Genomic DNA, 15,992 nt, shown 5'->3' with positions numbered 1-15,992 from the left:
AGTGAATGATTGCATCTGACTCTAGATGGAAAAGAAATTTACTGTAGATCTTCAGGAATGAACATTGTACCGGTTACGATATTTTGGCTGTTAGTAACAGAAAACCCTTAATTCAAATTTGCATAAAAGATAAAAAAAATTTATTTTCTCGTAGGGAAGTGGGATTCAAGGTTGTTTAGTACAGTTCAATTTAGTGACTCAAATATATTCCAAGAACGTGGGTTTTTCCATCGTGCCTTTCTGCCACTAGCAGTTCAGATTTGTCCTTCAGATGCCTTCCCTCATGGTCACAGGATGGTTGCTGGTGTTCCGGGTGTCATATCCAGACATGACGACATTCAAAGGAAGAAGCGAGGCCATCTCTTTTTAGGCTTCACCTTATGAATAGAGATAAATCCTTCCCCAGAGGTCTCTAATCCCTCACCTCAGTGATCAGCTGGGTCACATGCTTGCCCTAACTCTGCCGCTAGTGAAGGGAATCTGACCACTGAGTAGGAATTACCCATGAGTCATGTGGTGGGAGTGGCAGGAACCTAAACAAAATCAAGACTCTCTCTCAGTGAGGAAGGAGGATGGAAGTGATTTGGGATGGACTTCCAACAGCATCTGCAACAAGCATGAGCTTCATTTCTCGTGACCTCACCCAACCCTGGTTTGATCAGTATACCAATTTCAAAACTTAGCCACAGCCAGTAAGTACAAACTTGCTGGGTTTTAGTCCTTTCTCAGATGCTCATGTAAAGTCCTTCCAGTAGTTTTAAGACCATGAGTCCTGAAGAGCTAGCAATAGTCCGTCTCTCTTGCTCAGAGTTCAGATGTTGTGATCATAGTTGACAGGCTGCTCCTGGCTTTTGTCTGGGCCTCCCTCCACCTTAACCGCTTACTTTGCCTGGCAGGACAAATGGCCATCACTGTAACAACATAATTGCTCCTTTGACTCTACCACTGAAATAAACAGAAATGGAAAAGGAAATCAGGAGCTTCAAATTGTGGTCCCTCCGCTGGGCAATTTCCCGTGATGCCTCAGCTACCAGCAGACTGAATGGGCAGGCTGGGGGTTGATCTTGAATTAAAAAAAAAAAAAAAAAAAATACCCAGACCAGATTGTAGAGAGGGCCCCTTTCTTCCCACTTAACTCCTGGGGTTGCATGGAGAAAAGGAAAATGAATAATGTAAAAAACAATTTATCTCAGTAGTAGTCAGGAACAGGCAACCTGCTGGTCGGAGGCTACAACAGACATGCTGTTTGCCTGGACAGTGTCTTAAAAATTGGAATGTGTCAAAAAAAAAAAAAATTAGAATGTGTCACACATGCTTAAAAATCAAGGGATTTTGGGGCACTTGGGTGGCTCAGTCTTTAAGCGTCTTCTGCCTTTGGCTCAGGTCATGGTCCCAGGGTCCTGGCATCGAGCCCCGTATCGGGCTCCCTGCTCGGCGGGAGGCCTGCTTCTCCCTCTCCCACTCCCCCTGCTTGTGTTCCCTCTCCCGCTGTCTCTCTCTCTGTCAAAAAAAAAAAATCAAGGGATTTCACATATCAATCCAGGTTATGAGCTCTTGCAAAATGCTGCTCTCTCTGAAGACAGTCAGTGCCTGGTGCTGCCCCCGTAGATGGGGCTCACCTTGTCCACTTTGCCACAGTCCCCATCACACCCTGGTGCCCACCCAGTCCTGCTTATTTGTTTACATTACCTGCCTGCACACTCGAGGCATGAAGTTTATGCTCCTGGTTTAACTGTTAGGTATGTCGGGGGTAAGGGGACTACTCCGTGCTTGTTCAACAATATTGTTTAAATTCCTGCCCATGCTTCTGATTTCCTAGTTGAGCGGGCAACGTTTTGGAAGGGTGTTTACCGAATAATATTTGCTCTCCCGACTGATTCTGAAGATTCACTCCCTTCCCAGCTGGTGGTGGGAACAAGTTAGGACGCCTGATCGCTAGGCAATGCCGTGCACTCTGAAAGGCTACTGCTCAGACATCCTTGATAAAGAAATGGAGCTGGAATCGAATCTCGTGAGAACCCAGCACCAGACCATTTCTTTCCAGAGATTCTTTTGCCGAGGCCCTCGCTGGGTCCGGAAACAAACCAAAGAGCAGGCCCTCCGTGGAATCTTGAGGAATAACTGTGGGCTGTGCGGCACACACCCCGCCTGACCTCTCCCTGCTCCACCAAATCTTGTGGCCCTGCGTGCATTTGTGAGAGCGAGGACACGGCTCTCCTAGAACCAACCAATCATTACGCAGAGATTTTGATGCCACCCATAGAACATTCTACTGTTCTCTGGATGATGAGATTGAGAGAGAGATTGAATTCACACCAAGACTTCCAGAGATTCCCGATGACTGCGACAGGTGAAATGTTAAAAGAGGGGGAGAGGCGCGTGAAGCAAGAAACTCTCTGTCTTATTTTGAAGATGTCAGTGAGTGTCTATGTCCAATCTCAACCCTGGTGGGGCAGCGGGGTCTCCGGTCCTGGGATCGAGTCCTGCATCGGGGCTCCCTGCTCCACGGGGAGTCTGCTTCTCCCTCTGCCCCTCGCCCTCTGCTTGTGCTCTGTCTCTTGCTTTCTCTCTCTCTCAAATAAATAAATAAATAAAATCTTAAAAAAAAAAAGAAGAAGCCATTTATTAGTTTAAAGTTAAAGGACATGTGTTATAGGCATGCAAGCCTGTTCAGGGGACAGTAAGATGCCGGTGGTGGCCCTGGAGTATCACTGGTGTGACCCTGAGCCTGCCTGGGGTCTGGCACTGCTGAGTAAACATGTGGTTTCCAGAGAGTAATCAAGGGAAGGAAATCTATGGCATTACGTGGTTGCTGAGGTGACTGATGGATTTAGTTTCTAGTAGACCTCAACTGGGATCCCTCAGTTGGTTTTATATTTCCTGCTGAACCCAGAAGGTTGACACTCAAAACAAGCCCCTTATTTATTAAGAAGTCCAAGTGTGAGGCATAGTATTCCTCTGGTCATGCCCTCTCAGTGGGTCTAAAATGAACCTCATCATCCTGAATCTCCTTCTCGATGGATGTTGAAATAGTTTTCCTATTGCCACATGACCTGAATGGTCTCTCTACGTGTATCCTTGCGGTCTTCCAATACCCTGAGTGGGCTTTTCCAAGTTCATAAGAAATCACGGAACTCTGCTTCCTAAAACATGGTCTCTATCCTCAGGCAGAAGGTCAAATCTCTAGAATAGTCTGTTGCCCTGCCTGGTCTGGCTACTGCCTCTGACCTCACCTCTCCCCACTTGGGTCTCACTGGACTTCTTTTAGTTCCATGGACTCACCAAGCTCTTTGCTGCTCCAGGGCCTTTGCACATTCTGCTGCCCCCTTTGTACCTTTATGTCTTGGCTTAAATGTCATTTCCTCAGAGAACTCATCCCTTTCATCACCACCCCTCCCAAATAGGTTAAACTCTTCCTTTTTTAACTGAAAAACTTGAGATAATTAGAGATTCACATTGTAGTTGTAAGAAATAATACAGAGAGGGGCGCCCTGGGTGGCTCAGTCAGGTGGGCGTCTGCCTTCAGCTCAGGTCATGATCTCTGGGTCCTGGGATGGAGCCCCATGTTGGGCTTCCTGCTCAGTAGGGAGTCTGCTTCTCTCTCTCTCTCTCTCTCTCTCTCTCTCTCTCTCCCTCTCTGTGCCTCCCCACCACTCATTCTCTCTCTCTCTCTCAAATAATACATATCTTTAAAAAAAATAAATACAATCGGGCGCCTGGGTGGCTCAGTTGGTTAAGCGACTGCCTTCGGCTCAGGTCATGATCCTGGAGTCCCGGGATCGAGTCCCGCATCAGGCTCCCTGCTCGGCAGGGGGTCTGCTTCTCCCTCTCCCACTCCCCCTGCTTGTGTTCCCTCTCTCACTGTGTCTTTCTCTGTCAAATAAATAAATAAATAAATAAATAAAATAAAAAAATAAATACAATCTTAAAAAAAAAGAAATAATACAGAGAGATACTTTGTACACTTTGCCCAGTTTCTCTTAATGGTAATATATTGCAAAACTGTAGTGTAATGTTACACCCAGGATGTTGGCATTGAAATAATTCTCTGATTTTATTCAGATTTCCCAGTTACACTTGTACCCATTTGTGCTTGTATATTTTGGGTTCTATACACTTTTATCACCCGTGTAGGTTTGCATATCCACCACCACAGTGGAGATACCGAGCAGTTTCAACATTGCATGGTCCCTCTTTTTTTTTTTTAAGATTATTTATTTATTTATTTGAGAGAGAGAGAGATGAGAGGGTGAGGGTCAGAGGGAGAAGCAGACTCCCTGCTGAGCAGGGAGCCCGATGAGGGACTCGAACCCGGGACTCCAGGATCATGACCTGAGCCGAAGGCAGTCGCTTAACCAACTGAACCACCCAGGCTCCCCTGCATGGTCCCTCTTGTTACCTTTCTATAACTCACTCTCTGCCCTGCCATCACCCCTCCGCCTGGCAAGCACCAATCTGTCCTCTATGTCTCACATTTGTCATTTCAAAAGTATTACATAAATGGAACCATAGAGAACACACCTCTTTTGGAATTAGCTTTCTTCCGCAGCATGATTCCCTGGAAATGCATTCACGCTGCATCTCTCAAGAGTCCACTCTTCCTATTGCTAAATAGTATTCTGTGGCTTGTGGGCCACAGTCCTGTTTAGCCTCTCACCTGTGGGAGGATATCTGGGCAGACTCCAGGTTTGAGCTGCTACGTACATTCTTGTGCAGGTTTTTGTGTGAACGTTAAGTTTCCAAATTAGAGCCTCTCAACTCAACATGGCAGCCCTCAGTACCATATCCCATTCCTCAAGTACAACCCAGATTTTTGTGCCATTGGATCCCATTCAGGGCCAAATCATCTTGGGGTGGTTATTAGATACTACCCAGCCTTATGTCTCCATACTGCTCCATACTCACAGATGTATAAATAGAGAAAACTATAGCAAGTCCTCAGTGCTATTATCTCTATGCATTTCATATATTGAAGTCTTGACCGCCGCCCCTCCCCACCCCGCCGAGTGCCTCAGAATATGACCTTGTTTGGAAATAATGTTAATTATTAATGAGTAAACTCAAGATGAAATCTCACCAGAGTAGGGTTGGTCACTAATCCAATATGACTGTGTCCTTATAAAAAGGGGAAATGTGGTTACAGACACACACACACACACACACACACACACACACACGGAGAATGCCATCTGAAGATTGGGGTTACGTTCTCGCAAGCCAAGGAGTTTACCAGCAGCTAGAAAAGAGGCCTGGCAGGGACCCTTCCCTAGAGCCTTCAGAGAGCATCTTATTTCGGACTTCCAGCCTCCAGAAATGTGAGAGAATAAATTTCTGTTGTTTAAGCCACCCGGTTTGTGGTGCTACCGGCCCTAGCAAACTAATTCAGGTCCTCTCGCGGGGTGAAAAGTCCCTGGCAAATCTGCCTTTTGCTCATGAAGATAGCTAGTTTCATTTCATAAAATCAAGAATGGGGCTTTAAAAAAATCTTTTTGCACATCAGTATTTAAAATCTGTAATTTTTCAAAAAGATTTTATTTATTTATTTATTTGAGAAAGAGAGAGAGAGAGAGAGCAAGATCAGGGAGAGGGGCAGAGGGAGAGGGAGAGAGAGAATCTCAAGTGGACTGCCCTGCATGGGGAGCCGGACACCAGGAATCGATCTCACGACGCTTGAGATCATGACCTGAGCCCAAATCAAGAGTCTGTCGCTTAACAGACTGAACTACCCAGGCGCCCTTAAAATTTGTAACTTTGACCCTCCTATGCAAGTAACAAATAATTCAATACCATCTGAAAGCACTTCCGTTATGGGTAATGGTGTCGGGGTATCAAGATTGAATGACTTCCGAAGTGGTGTTCTTTTGAGTTTTGAACGAGGCAAATTCTTTTTTTTATTTAAAAAAATGTGAGGGGCGCCTGGGTGGCTCAGTTGGTTAAGCGTCTGCCTTTGGCTCAGGTCATGATCCCAGGGTCCTGGGATCGAGTCCCGCATCGGGCTCTCTGCTCGGCGGGGAGCCTGCTTCTCCCTCTGCCTCTGTCTCTCATGAATAAATAAATAAAATCTTTAAAAAAAAAATGTGATTGATTGAGTGATAATATACACACAATAAAGTGCCCGAATCTCAGGCATAGTGAATGCTCACAGCTACACATGCCTGTGTAACCAGCGCTGGGGTGGAGATCGCCGCGGGTCGTGCTGACTACCCTGGAGTTTATTGTGATGTTCTTCCTACTGTTCCTCTTTCTCCTCAACCTCCTGTAATCTCTGCTGTATGACTGTTACTGCTAGGTTACATAGTCCGTTGCTATTCATAGCTTTTGTCTCTTTGGGGTGAATTTGTCTCTTTAGCAGTATAAATCCCCTTTTTGTTTTTATAGTTTTGCTTCTGAAAGCCTCTCACTGCCTGATCTGTTTTCTTCGTTGCTTCCCTGCGTGTGTATATAGTTTTCAGATACTGAGGAAGGTTTGTACCTTTGTGTGGGGGGGCTACCTTTAAAAATTATTCTTCTAGGGCACCTGGGTGGCTCAGTTGGTTAAGCGACTGCCTTTGACTCACGTCATGATCCTGGAGTCCTGGGATCGAGTCCCGCATCGGGCTCCCTGCTTGGCAGGGAGTCTGCTTCTCCCTCTGACCCTGCCCCCCTCGTGTGCTCTCTCTCTCATTCTCTCTCTCCAATAAATAAATAAAATCTTTTAAAAAAATTATTTTTCTATATCATATCTTCAGATATCTGTTTTTATAGGCAGTATGTATTCATTCCCTACTCCAAATGATGATCCTACTGTTTCTTCTCCCTCCTTCCTTTTGCCCTATCACCCAATGTTAGTCAATAAAGTTACCTTTTTTGTATTTAGCTTTGTATTAAATATACATATACTTCTTTTATTTATTAGTTTTAAGGATATTATTTGCATTCCAGCACTAGCAAATTTGCTCTAGTTCTGATCTCTTCCCTTTTTCTTTTTTTTTCTCAGTTGCCTCAGTTCTATAATGTGAGGGCAGATAACCACACCACATCCCCCCATTTGTTTCGTTGTAGTTCCGTAGACTGCATATATTCAGTGCTCATCCACGATTTTTTGGCTGTGGGTTCCTTAGTTATCTCTTGATTACCTGAAATCCATCCTCTAAGTTATGTTTTTAAAGATTTTATTTTTAAGTAATCTCTACACCCAGTGTGGGGCTCGAACTTACAAATCTGAGATCAAAAGTTGCAAACTCCACCAACTGAGCCAGCCAGGTGCCCCTCTAATAGTTATTTTAAAACGGGCTCTTAAGAAGGAATGATATTCCTTGGATTCTTGCTTATTCACAATTATTTGTCTATAGCCTTTATTGTTTTTGTTTTTTTTTAAAGATTTTATTTATTTATTTGAGAGAGAGAATGAGAGAGAGAGAGCACACGAGAGTGGGGAGGGTCAGAGGGAGAAGCAGACTCCCCGCCGAGCAGGGAGCCCGATGCAGGACTCGATCCCGGGACTCCAGGATCATGACCTGAGCCGAAGGCAGTCGCTTAACCAACTGAGCCACCCAGGCGCCCGCCTTTATTGTTTTTTAAAGATTTATTTATTTATTTGAAAGAGGGAGAGGCCACGAGCAGGGTGAGGGACAGAGGGAGAAGCGGACTCCCTGCTGAGTGGGGAGCCAGACAAGGGGCTCCATCTGACAACCCTGAGATCATGGCCTGAGCTGAAATCGAGTCGGATGCTCAACCACCTGAGCCACCCAGGCGCCCCACTATAGCCTCTATTCTTTTTTTTTTTTTTTAAGATTTTATTTATTTATTTGAGAGAGAGAATGAGATAGAGCATGAGAGGGGGGAGGGTCAGAGGGAGAAGCAGACTCCCTGCCAAGCAGGGAGCCCGATGCGGGACTCGATCCCGGGACTCCAGGATCACGACCTGAGCCGAAGGCAGTCGCTTAACCAACTGAGCCACCCAGGTGCCCTATAGCCTCTATTCTTGAAGGAAACTCCATCTGGACACAAAACCCTTTCCTGAATATCTAAAAGGTACTGAATTGGGTACCTGGGTGGCTCAGTCAGCTAAGCGTCTGCCTTCGGCCCAGGTCATGATCCCAGGGTCCTGGGATCAAGTCCTGCATCGGGCTCCCTTCTCGGCGGGGAGCCTGCTTCTCCCTCTCCCTCTGCCTGCCGCTCCCCCTGCTCGTGCTCTCCTCTGTCTCGAATAAATAAACAAAATCTTAAAAAAAAAAAAAAAAGAATTGCCCTACTTCAGGGCTCATTGTATTAAAAATGCACATATTTCCTCATGAAAGTTTTAAGAAGTCACTCCTGCTTTGAACGAATTACCTTAGAACCAATTCGTTCCTAATGTGAAGTGTGTTGGGGGAGGGGGGGCATGAGAACGCGAAATCATAGCTTTCTTGGCGTCCTGGTTTCTCTTAGGGTGGCTTTAATGATGTAAGAATCCCCGTGGCTGGGTTGACCTAGCCTGGGTGGGAATCTGAGTGGAGAAGGAGGGTCTTTCCGCCCAAGGGGAAGCATGAAGCCCATGGACCTGGGAGGAGTCAGACCGTAAAGCCATTACCTGGCTGAGGGAAGGCCCTTCTCATTGCAGGCCCTGCTGGGAAGTCAGCATTCCAGTAGGAAAGCTTCTAGTGCGCAATCAGCGGGTGAAGTTCTCAAAAGGGCCATCAGATGGCACCCTCAGCCAAATTACTGAAGTGCGTGTTTTCGATGGACAGAATTTTGCTGCTTGGGAGACTAGTAGAGGCCCTGAGGTCTAGCCCTTTGGTTTCACAGCCCAGGAACTCCAGCCAGACTGAGACTACTCTGCCGGAAGCCACGCATCAAATCCGTGGCAGAACTGGGGTTCCTGTGACCTCCTGAAAAGAAATCTCTCTATAATGGTAATCTGAAAGGAGTGCTCCTCAGCTCAAAACAAAATATAGAAAAGACAGAGGAGGGCTGTTTGAATATTCACACAGTCCTGTGAGTTTGAGTACAGAGCCTCGAAGGCTAAACCTTGAGCCGCAAGCAGATTTTTGTCAAATGGGCTTATTTGCTTTAAAAAAGGTGGGGGAGGATACTAGCCCTTTATCTGATAAGTCATTTGCAAATATCTTCTCCCATTCGGTAAGTTGCCTTTTAGTTTTGTTGACTGTTTCCTTTGCTGTGCAAAAGGTGGTTTTTTTTTTTTTATCTCCATGAAGTCCCAATAGTTCGTTTTTACTTTTGTTTGCACCCTAATGTTGATAGCAGCAATGTCCACAATAGCCAAAATATGGAAAGAGCCCAGATGTCTATTGACAGATGAATGATAAAGATGTGTGTATACACACACACACACACACACACACACACACGAATATTACTCAGCCGTCAAAAATAATGAAATCTTGCCATTTACAATGACGTGGATAGAGCTAGAGCATATTATGTTAAGCAAAGGGGCACGGGGGTGGCTCAGTCGGTTGGGCGTCTGCCTTCGGCTCCAGTCATGGTGCCGAGTCCTGGAGTCTGGGGTCTGGTCTGGCTCCCTGCTCAGCAGGGGGTCTGCTTCTCCCTCTGCCCCTCCCCCTGCTCGTGCTCTCTCTCTCTCTCAAATAAATAAATAAATGAAATCTTTTAAAAAAATGGTGCTAAGCAAAATAAGTCAGTCAGAGAAAGACAAATACCATATGATTTCACTCAAATATGGAATTTAAGAAACAGAACAGATGAACGTAGGGAAAGGGAAGGAAAAATGAAATAAGAAAACAGAGAGGACGGCAAAGCGTAAGAGATGCTGAACTCTAGGAAACAAACTGAGGGTTGCTGGAAGGGAAGTGGGTGCGGGGATGGGGGGATGGAGGGATGGACATTAAGGAGGGCACGTGATGTAATGAGCACTGGGTGTTATATGCAACTGATGAATCACTAAGTCCTACTCCTGAAACTAATGATACAGTATATGTCAACTAAACTGAATTTAAATAAAGAATTTTAAAAATATAAATAAATAAATAAATAATAAAAAGAGGTAGGGGAGGACAGAGGAGGGGAATTCATAGATACAAGACAGACTGATCCTGGGGAAGTAAGGAGACTGCGGCCAGAGAAACCAAAGAGAGATCCCTGGAGGAGATGAGCTTTGAGTTGGGTTAGACGCAAGGAGAGGAGAAAAGGCGACAGACGCAGGGTGGTTAGTACGTACCCAGGTGAAAAAAAGCAGGAACAATCCTACATGGACGCAGGGCTGGCCCTATTTAAATGGCATGCGAATCCAGCTTCCCTGGGGCTTCAGGCCCCCCTCTTTCCATAGGCCCAGCTCTCTGAACTGTCACTGGCAGAGAAAGTTTTCACCCACCAAGCTTCAACATCACACAGTGAATTTAAGCAATTGCTCTCTTTCCCGGGAGCACTGGCCTTTTAGGCCGGTCTGTCATTTTGGATGAAAGGGTATTGCCCACCCTGAGTAACAACATGGAGAAGGAATTGGAGGGGAGCAAAATGCTGTCCAGGTCGCTTGTTTAAAGTGGAGAGTCTCTATCACCAAGAAGGTCAATGGGAAAGGAAATGGGTGAGCGAGGCATGCAGGGTGAGCCTTGAAGGTCAGAAAGAAGAGTTGAGATCTGGAGCTGGAAGCAGGTGGATGTATCACTGCGCCTAGGACAGTAGGCGCTGAACGTGTTAGCTGAACTGCGGCATCTTTATTGACCCTGCAAAGGCTCACCTGGCAAGAGAGCGGCATAATGAAAATGGTATTTAGGAAAATTATTCCAGCACAAGTACCTGAAATGGATGGAAGGAGCAAGAGCTTGGTGGAAAGACTATTTTGTGTTTTTTTAAAACAACTTTTGGGATATACGATTCACCCACTTAAGGTGTGCCGTTCAATAGTGTTTAGTATATTCAAAGATACATGCAATCATCCATAATCACGGCCCATCTTAGAACATTTTCCTCACCTCAAGAAGAAATCCCATATCCTTTATCAATCACCCTCTATGTCCCCATCTCCCTGTCCCCCAGCACTAAGCAGCCGTGAATCAATTTTCTGTCTCTATAGATTTCCCTATTCTGGACTTTCATAGCAATGTCCGTGTGTATGGTATGTGGTCTATTGTGACTGGCTTCTTTCACTTAACATAATGTCTTCAAAGTCCACCCATGCGGTAGCCCGTATACATACTTCATACCTTTTCCTGGCTGAATAATCCCATCATATGTATATGCCACACTTTGTCAGTTCATCCGTTGAGGGACATTTGGGTTGTTTCCATCCTCTGGCCATTATGAAGAATGCTGTTACAAACATTCACGTACAAGTTTCTGTGTGGACATCCGTTTTCATTTCTCTTGCCCGGAATTGGTGGGTCATAAGAAACTGTATTTAATCATTGGAAGGACCGCCTGCTTGCTCTCCAAAGTGGCTGCACTATTTTACATTTCCACCATCATTGTACGAGGGTTCTCATTTCTCCACATGCTCACCAACACTTCTTCCCACTGACTTTTTGATTCTAGCCATCCTAATACGTATGCAGTGGTGTCTCACTGGGGTTTTGTCTTTCACTTCTCTGATGACTGCTTATATCAAATATTTTTCATATGATTTTCTCTATTGTTTTTCTTTTCTCCATTTCATTGATTTCCACTATGATTTCTTTGTTTTATTTTATTTTAAAGATTTTATTTATTTATTTGACAGAGAGAGACACAGCAAGAGAGGGAACACAAGCAGGGGGAGTGGGAGACGGAGAAGCAGGCTTCCCACTGAGCAGGGAACCTGATGAGGGGCCCAGGACCCTGGGACCATGACCTGAGCCAAAAGCAGACACTTAACCACTGAATCACCCAGGCACCCCTGATTTCTTAAAAAAAAAAAAAAAAAAAAATTTATTTATTTATTTTAGAGGTGTGGGGGTTGGGCAGAGGCAGAGGGAGAGAGCGAATCTGAAGCAGGCTCCATGCTCAGCACGGAGCAGATGCAGGGCTCGATCTCATTACCCTGAGATCATGACCTGAGCCGAAATCAAGAATCGGACGCTTAACTGACTGAGCCACCCAGGTGCCCTTTCCACTCTGATTTCAACTATTTTCTTCCTTCTGCTCACTCTAGGTTTAGTCTAATCTTCTTTTCCTAGTGTCTTAAGATGGAAGGTGAGGTTGTAGATTTCAGATCTTTCTTCTTTTTTAATGTAGGCATTTGCTGCTAAAAATCCTTCTAAGCACTGCTTCAGCTGTATCCCAGAAGTTTGGGTATGTTGCATTCTCCTTCATCTTTAAGCATTTTCTGTGGGGAAAGATATTCCAGAGTTTGGGTAAAGCCATAGGGGTGGAAAAGCTCAGGGCAAGTTCACAAAATGCTGGCGTTTCTCAAGGCTCCGACATTAGCATCCTCTTCTCTCTCCGCTCCCTCCCCCGAGGCAACCTCCTCTGTGGTATGCCAATGGTCTATACTATCTTCTGTATACTGATCTCAGAGCTCAGATCCTTCCCCTGAGCTCCAAATCAGTACTTGGAATTGTCTACTCAATATCTTCCCTCAAACTCACTTGATCAAAACTGAACTTTAAAAAAAATTGTTTCTCAGTCTTTTGGCTAAGATCAAGTGTAGTATCTGTTCCGATCAGTTTAATATCTGATATGTCCTGGATCCGAAGACAATACATTAAATGGATTTTTGGAGTGGGGAGGTGGAAAAGGAGTTTGCTCCGTCCACTCTATGCATTGACCTGGCATTGCAGTACTCCCAGGAACGGTGCTCCCCCAAAATCTCCTCATTCAACCTCAAACCTGGCCACCTTGTCACTACACAAGGCCAAGCTTCCATTTTCCCTCAGGTACAGCAATAGCCTTCCATTTGGTCTTCTAGAACCCTCTCTTACCTCCTTCCAAGCTCTTCTCCATATGACGGGCAGGATAATCTATTTGAAATGATCATGTCACCACCTGTAGCGACATCAGTTAATTTTGGGCTGTCCAGCACCAGAACACCCTTCCTGTGCTGGAGAATTCTCCTTATGTGTCTTGGTTGGATGCTGAGCCTGGCTCCCGAATTGTTTGTAGCCACATACAGACTTATTTCTTTAAGTTGTCCTTCGGCTCCTGCCAGTCCAGCCTAGTTTGAGAGCCTGAGACAAGCCCGGCTCTCTCTTCCTTTGCAGGTGTGGTGAACTCCCCTTCGCCTCACCTCTTCCTTGTTTTCTTCCATTTTCCCTTCAGGGCTCATGAGTGTCACTTCCTCAGGGTGACTTTGGTGACTTCATGACTTCATAGGCTAAGGCGGGTTTCTTTGTTATAAGCTGTTACAGAATGTGGTGCTTTCTCTGGGAATCACTTGCCCTTTGTGTTAGTTATTGCTCATCAGTTACTAGGTGCTTCCATGGGGTCAGGCACTGAATATGCCCAGAAGGGTCAGACAGCTGCCTGTAAGGATCCTACAGTTTCACTGGGGGCCACAGACAACACTATGGGATATGTGCTGGAATAGCCCTTGAGTGGACAACAACGAAGTGCTCTTAGGAGGGGTTGGTACAGGGGTGGGGGGAGGCAAGGAACTGACCGCCTGCAGGAATGCAGGCCAGCTGTGCAGAGGGGCAGTGGCACCTGGGCCAGGTCCTGGAGGAGTTTGCCAGGAGCAGGATGGTGGGAAGTCCTTCAAGGCAGAAGGAATATTTACGGGCAAAGCCACAAAGTGAAAAAGCATATGGTGGACCAGTGAGAGGCAGAGTATGCTGGTCTCACTTGAACAGAGGGCAAGGAAAGGAAGAGGGAAAGAGGAAGGTAAGGAAAGAGCAAGAATGCCAGAGACAAGCCTGGAAAGCTGGGTCGGGTCTGGTTCAAAAGAGCCTCAGACGCCATACTCACCAGGAGCCTGGCTTTGGTCCCATGGGCCATAAGGAATTATTTTAAGCAGAGGAACTGTTTGAGATACCTAATTCTGGCTATAGTGTGAAGGAGAGATTGAGGACTGAGTGACAAGCAGATCCATATGGAGGCCATATCTTCACAGCTCCCGAGAGAGAGAGAGAGAGAGAGAGAGAGAGAGAAAGAACTCAATACATGGTCGTAAATGAATCAATGAAGAAATAACCATGAAGCAGGAGCATATGTGTTAAGTGCCATATGAGAAAGTCTGTATGCCGTGGGAAGCGGGCAACATGGGGGAGGGATAATAAAGCCCTGAACTAGAGAACTGGCAGAGAAAATCAAGGATAGGTGAACTTAGGTGTTCTGAAGTAAAAGCAATGTGGCTAAGTAATGAACTGCATATAGGTGTTTAAAGGAATGACTGAATCAGGGCTAGGTTTGGCTGGCAGTCAACAAACAGACTTAAAACAGAGAACCCAGGTAGCAATGCGGAGCTGGTATAGTGCTCCTGTGTCAGGGACTTACCACATACGGTCCCTTCTATCCTGTTATTCAACATTCGCAACACATGGCTTCATGACATGGTCCCAGGCGGGTACTCCAGCACCAGCATCACACCCACCTCGTAGGCAGTGGGCAGCAGGGAAGGGACAAGAGCAGAGCAAGCTGGTGACTTGTTAGAACTTACTTCCTAGAAGTGTTTTCCCTTCCACGACATTAGTAGATATTTAATCATATCTAATTGAAAGGGAGGTTGGGAGGTGTCTTCATTCTGGGCAGCTAAGATTTGGAAGCTATATGGCGGGGAGAGAGGTAGGAGGTAGAAAGGAAGTGGAAAATAACTTGTGTCGGCATCAAGAATGACTCTCATATCCATTGGGTGGCTCTGAATGAAGAAAGAGGGAGGAGTTTTAAGGAGGTTTATAGGAAGCCACAGAGTAAAGATGAGTAAGTTTTGTTTTGAGCATATCTATTTTGGGTGGCCTGTGGAACACCAAGTGGAGAAAACCAGTAGGCATTTGAAAACATATGTAGAAATGGGTCATTTCCTCTACTTAGACCATGTTCCTTGAGGGTGGAGATTCTTGTTTATCATTACATGTCCACTATATCTTACAAATTTCCAGAATGGATAACGATTGTAGGAAAATTAAGAAGGTGAAAAAAAACCACTAAGGGCTAACTTTTTAAAAGTACAGATGGAGAGACTATATTTAGAACCCAGCTATTGTTAGCCCTGGAAATAACTTCTGCAGGTGACTTTTGACAGGAAGGCACCCTCCTATACAATTCATTCAGAATCTACTGTGAACACACACCCATGGTAAGTGCAGAGCAGAGGAAAGCTGCTTGGAAAATGGGGTGTTACATTTCAGGTGTCTTTGGTGGGACAATGAGGGAGGAGGGGAGATCTTGGAGATCCAGCTTTGGTGTGTGTGTGTGGGGGGGGATTGGGGCTGTTGAAGGTCACGACCAGGCAATGTCACAACTCCGCCACCCCACAGGTCTCCCCACTTCCAGGCTGAGGGGCGCCGCTGCACCTGCTTTTAAGAAGCTGACCCGGAAGTTGGAGGGAACATGGCATCCTCCAAGCCTCTTCCAGGGCTGTGAGAGATGTGGCCAAGGATCTAGACGATTTAATCCAGTTTTAGGAAAGGGGGTTTACAGTGAGCAGTTAAGGCACAGTTAAAGAATTAATCACTAATGAGTCATTAACTCTGCCCACTATTGTACAGTTAACAAGCTGAGGCCAGATCATGAGAGCCCGTTCCCAATTAAGGGGACGACATTGGCCACAAAGCACACCATCCGCCTCTTGAAGGGTCCCGCGCACCCGCGGGCCGCTGCAGGGCCGTCCCACTTTTCCAGGCGAGTTAGGACGCGGGCGGAGCCCCGAGGGCCGGTGCGGAGCTCGCGCTGGCTGTGCAGAGAGGAAGCGCCAATTTTTTCATTAATTTTATCTCCCCCGGAAATCTTTTCCTACTGGCCTCCTGGAGGCTTGAGTTCTATTCTTGTAGTAAGGTTCTGTGGGTGAAAAGGAGCACTTGGATGGAGACAGAGAAGGGCCCGCGGCGAGGCTGGGGGGCAGGGGAGGAGGAGGGAAGGTGGCAGGAGAGGAGAGGCATGACTTCAAATGTTAAAGTCGCCTGGGCAGCTGAGTCCGCACTCCT

General features: G+C 46.0%; 1 non-coding gene across 1 annotated transcript; it reads left to right on the top strand.

Annotated features, from left to right (window-relative positions):
* The first annotated feature begins 12,529 nt into the window (after positions 1-12,529).
* Positions 12,530-12,720, top strand: LOC115940328 (U2 spliceosomal RNA). The gene has a single exon (XR_004075096.1). It is a non-coding gene; the product is annotated as a U2 spliceosomal RNA (small nuclear RNA).
* Positions 12,721-15,992: the final 3,272 nt, after the last annotated feature.

The sequence above is a fragment of the Leptonychotes weddellii genome, chromosome 13 (genome assembly GCF_054177405.1).
Source record: "Leptonychotes weddellii isolate Sample4059 chromosome 13, ASM5417740v2, whole genome shotgun sequence".
NCBI lineage: Eukaryota > Metazoa > Chordata > Mammalia > Carnivora > Phocidae > Leptonychotes > Leptonychotes weddellii.
Note: the sequence above shows the minus strand (reverse complement) of the source record. Positions and strands in the feature narration are given on the sequence as shown.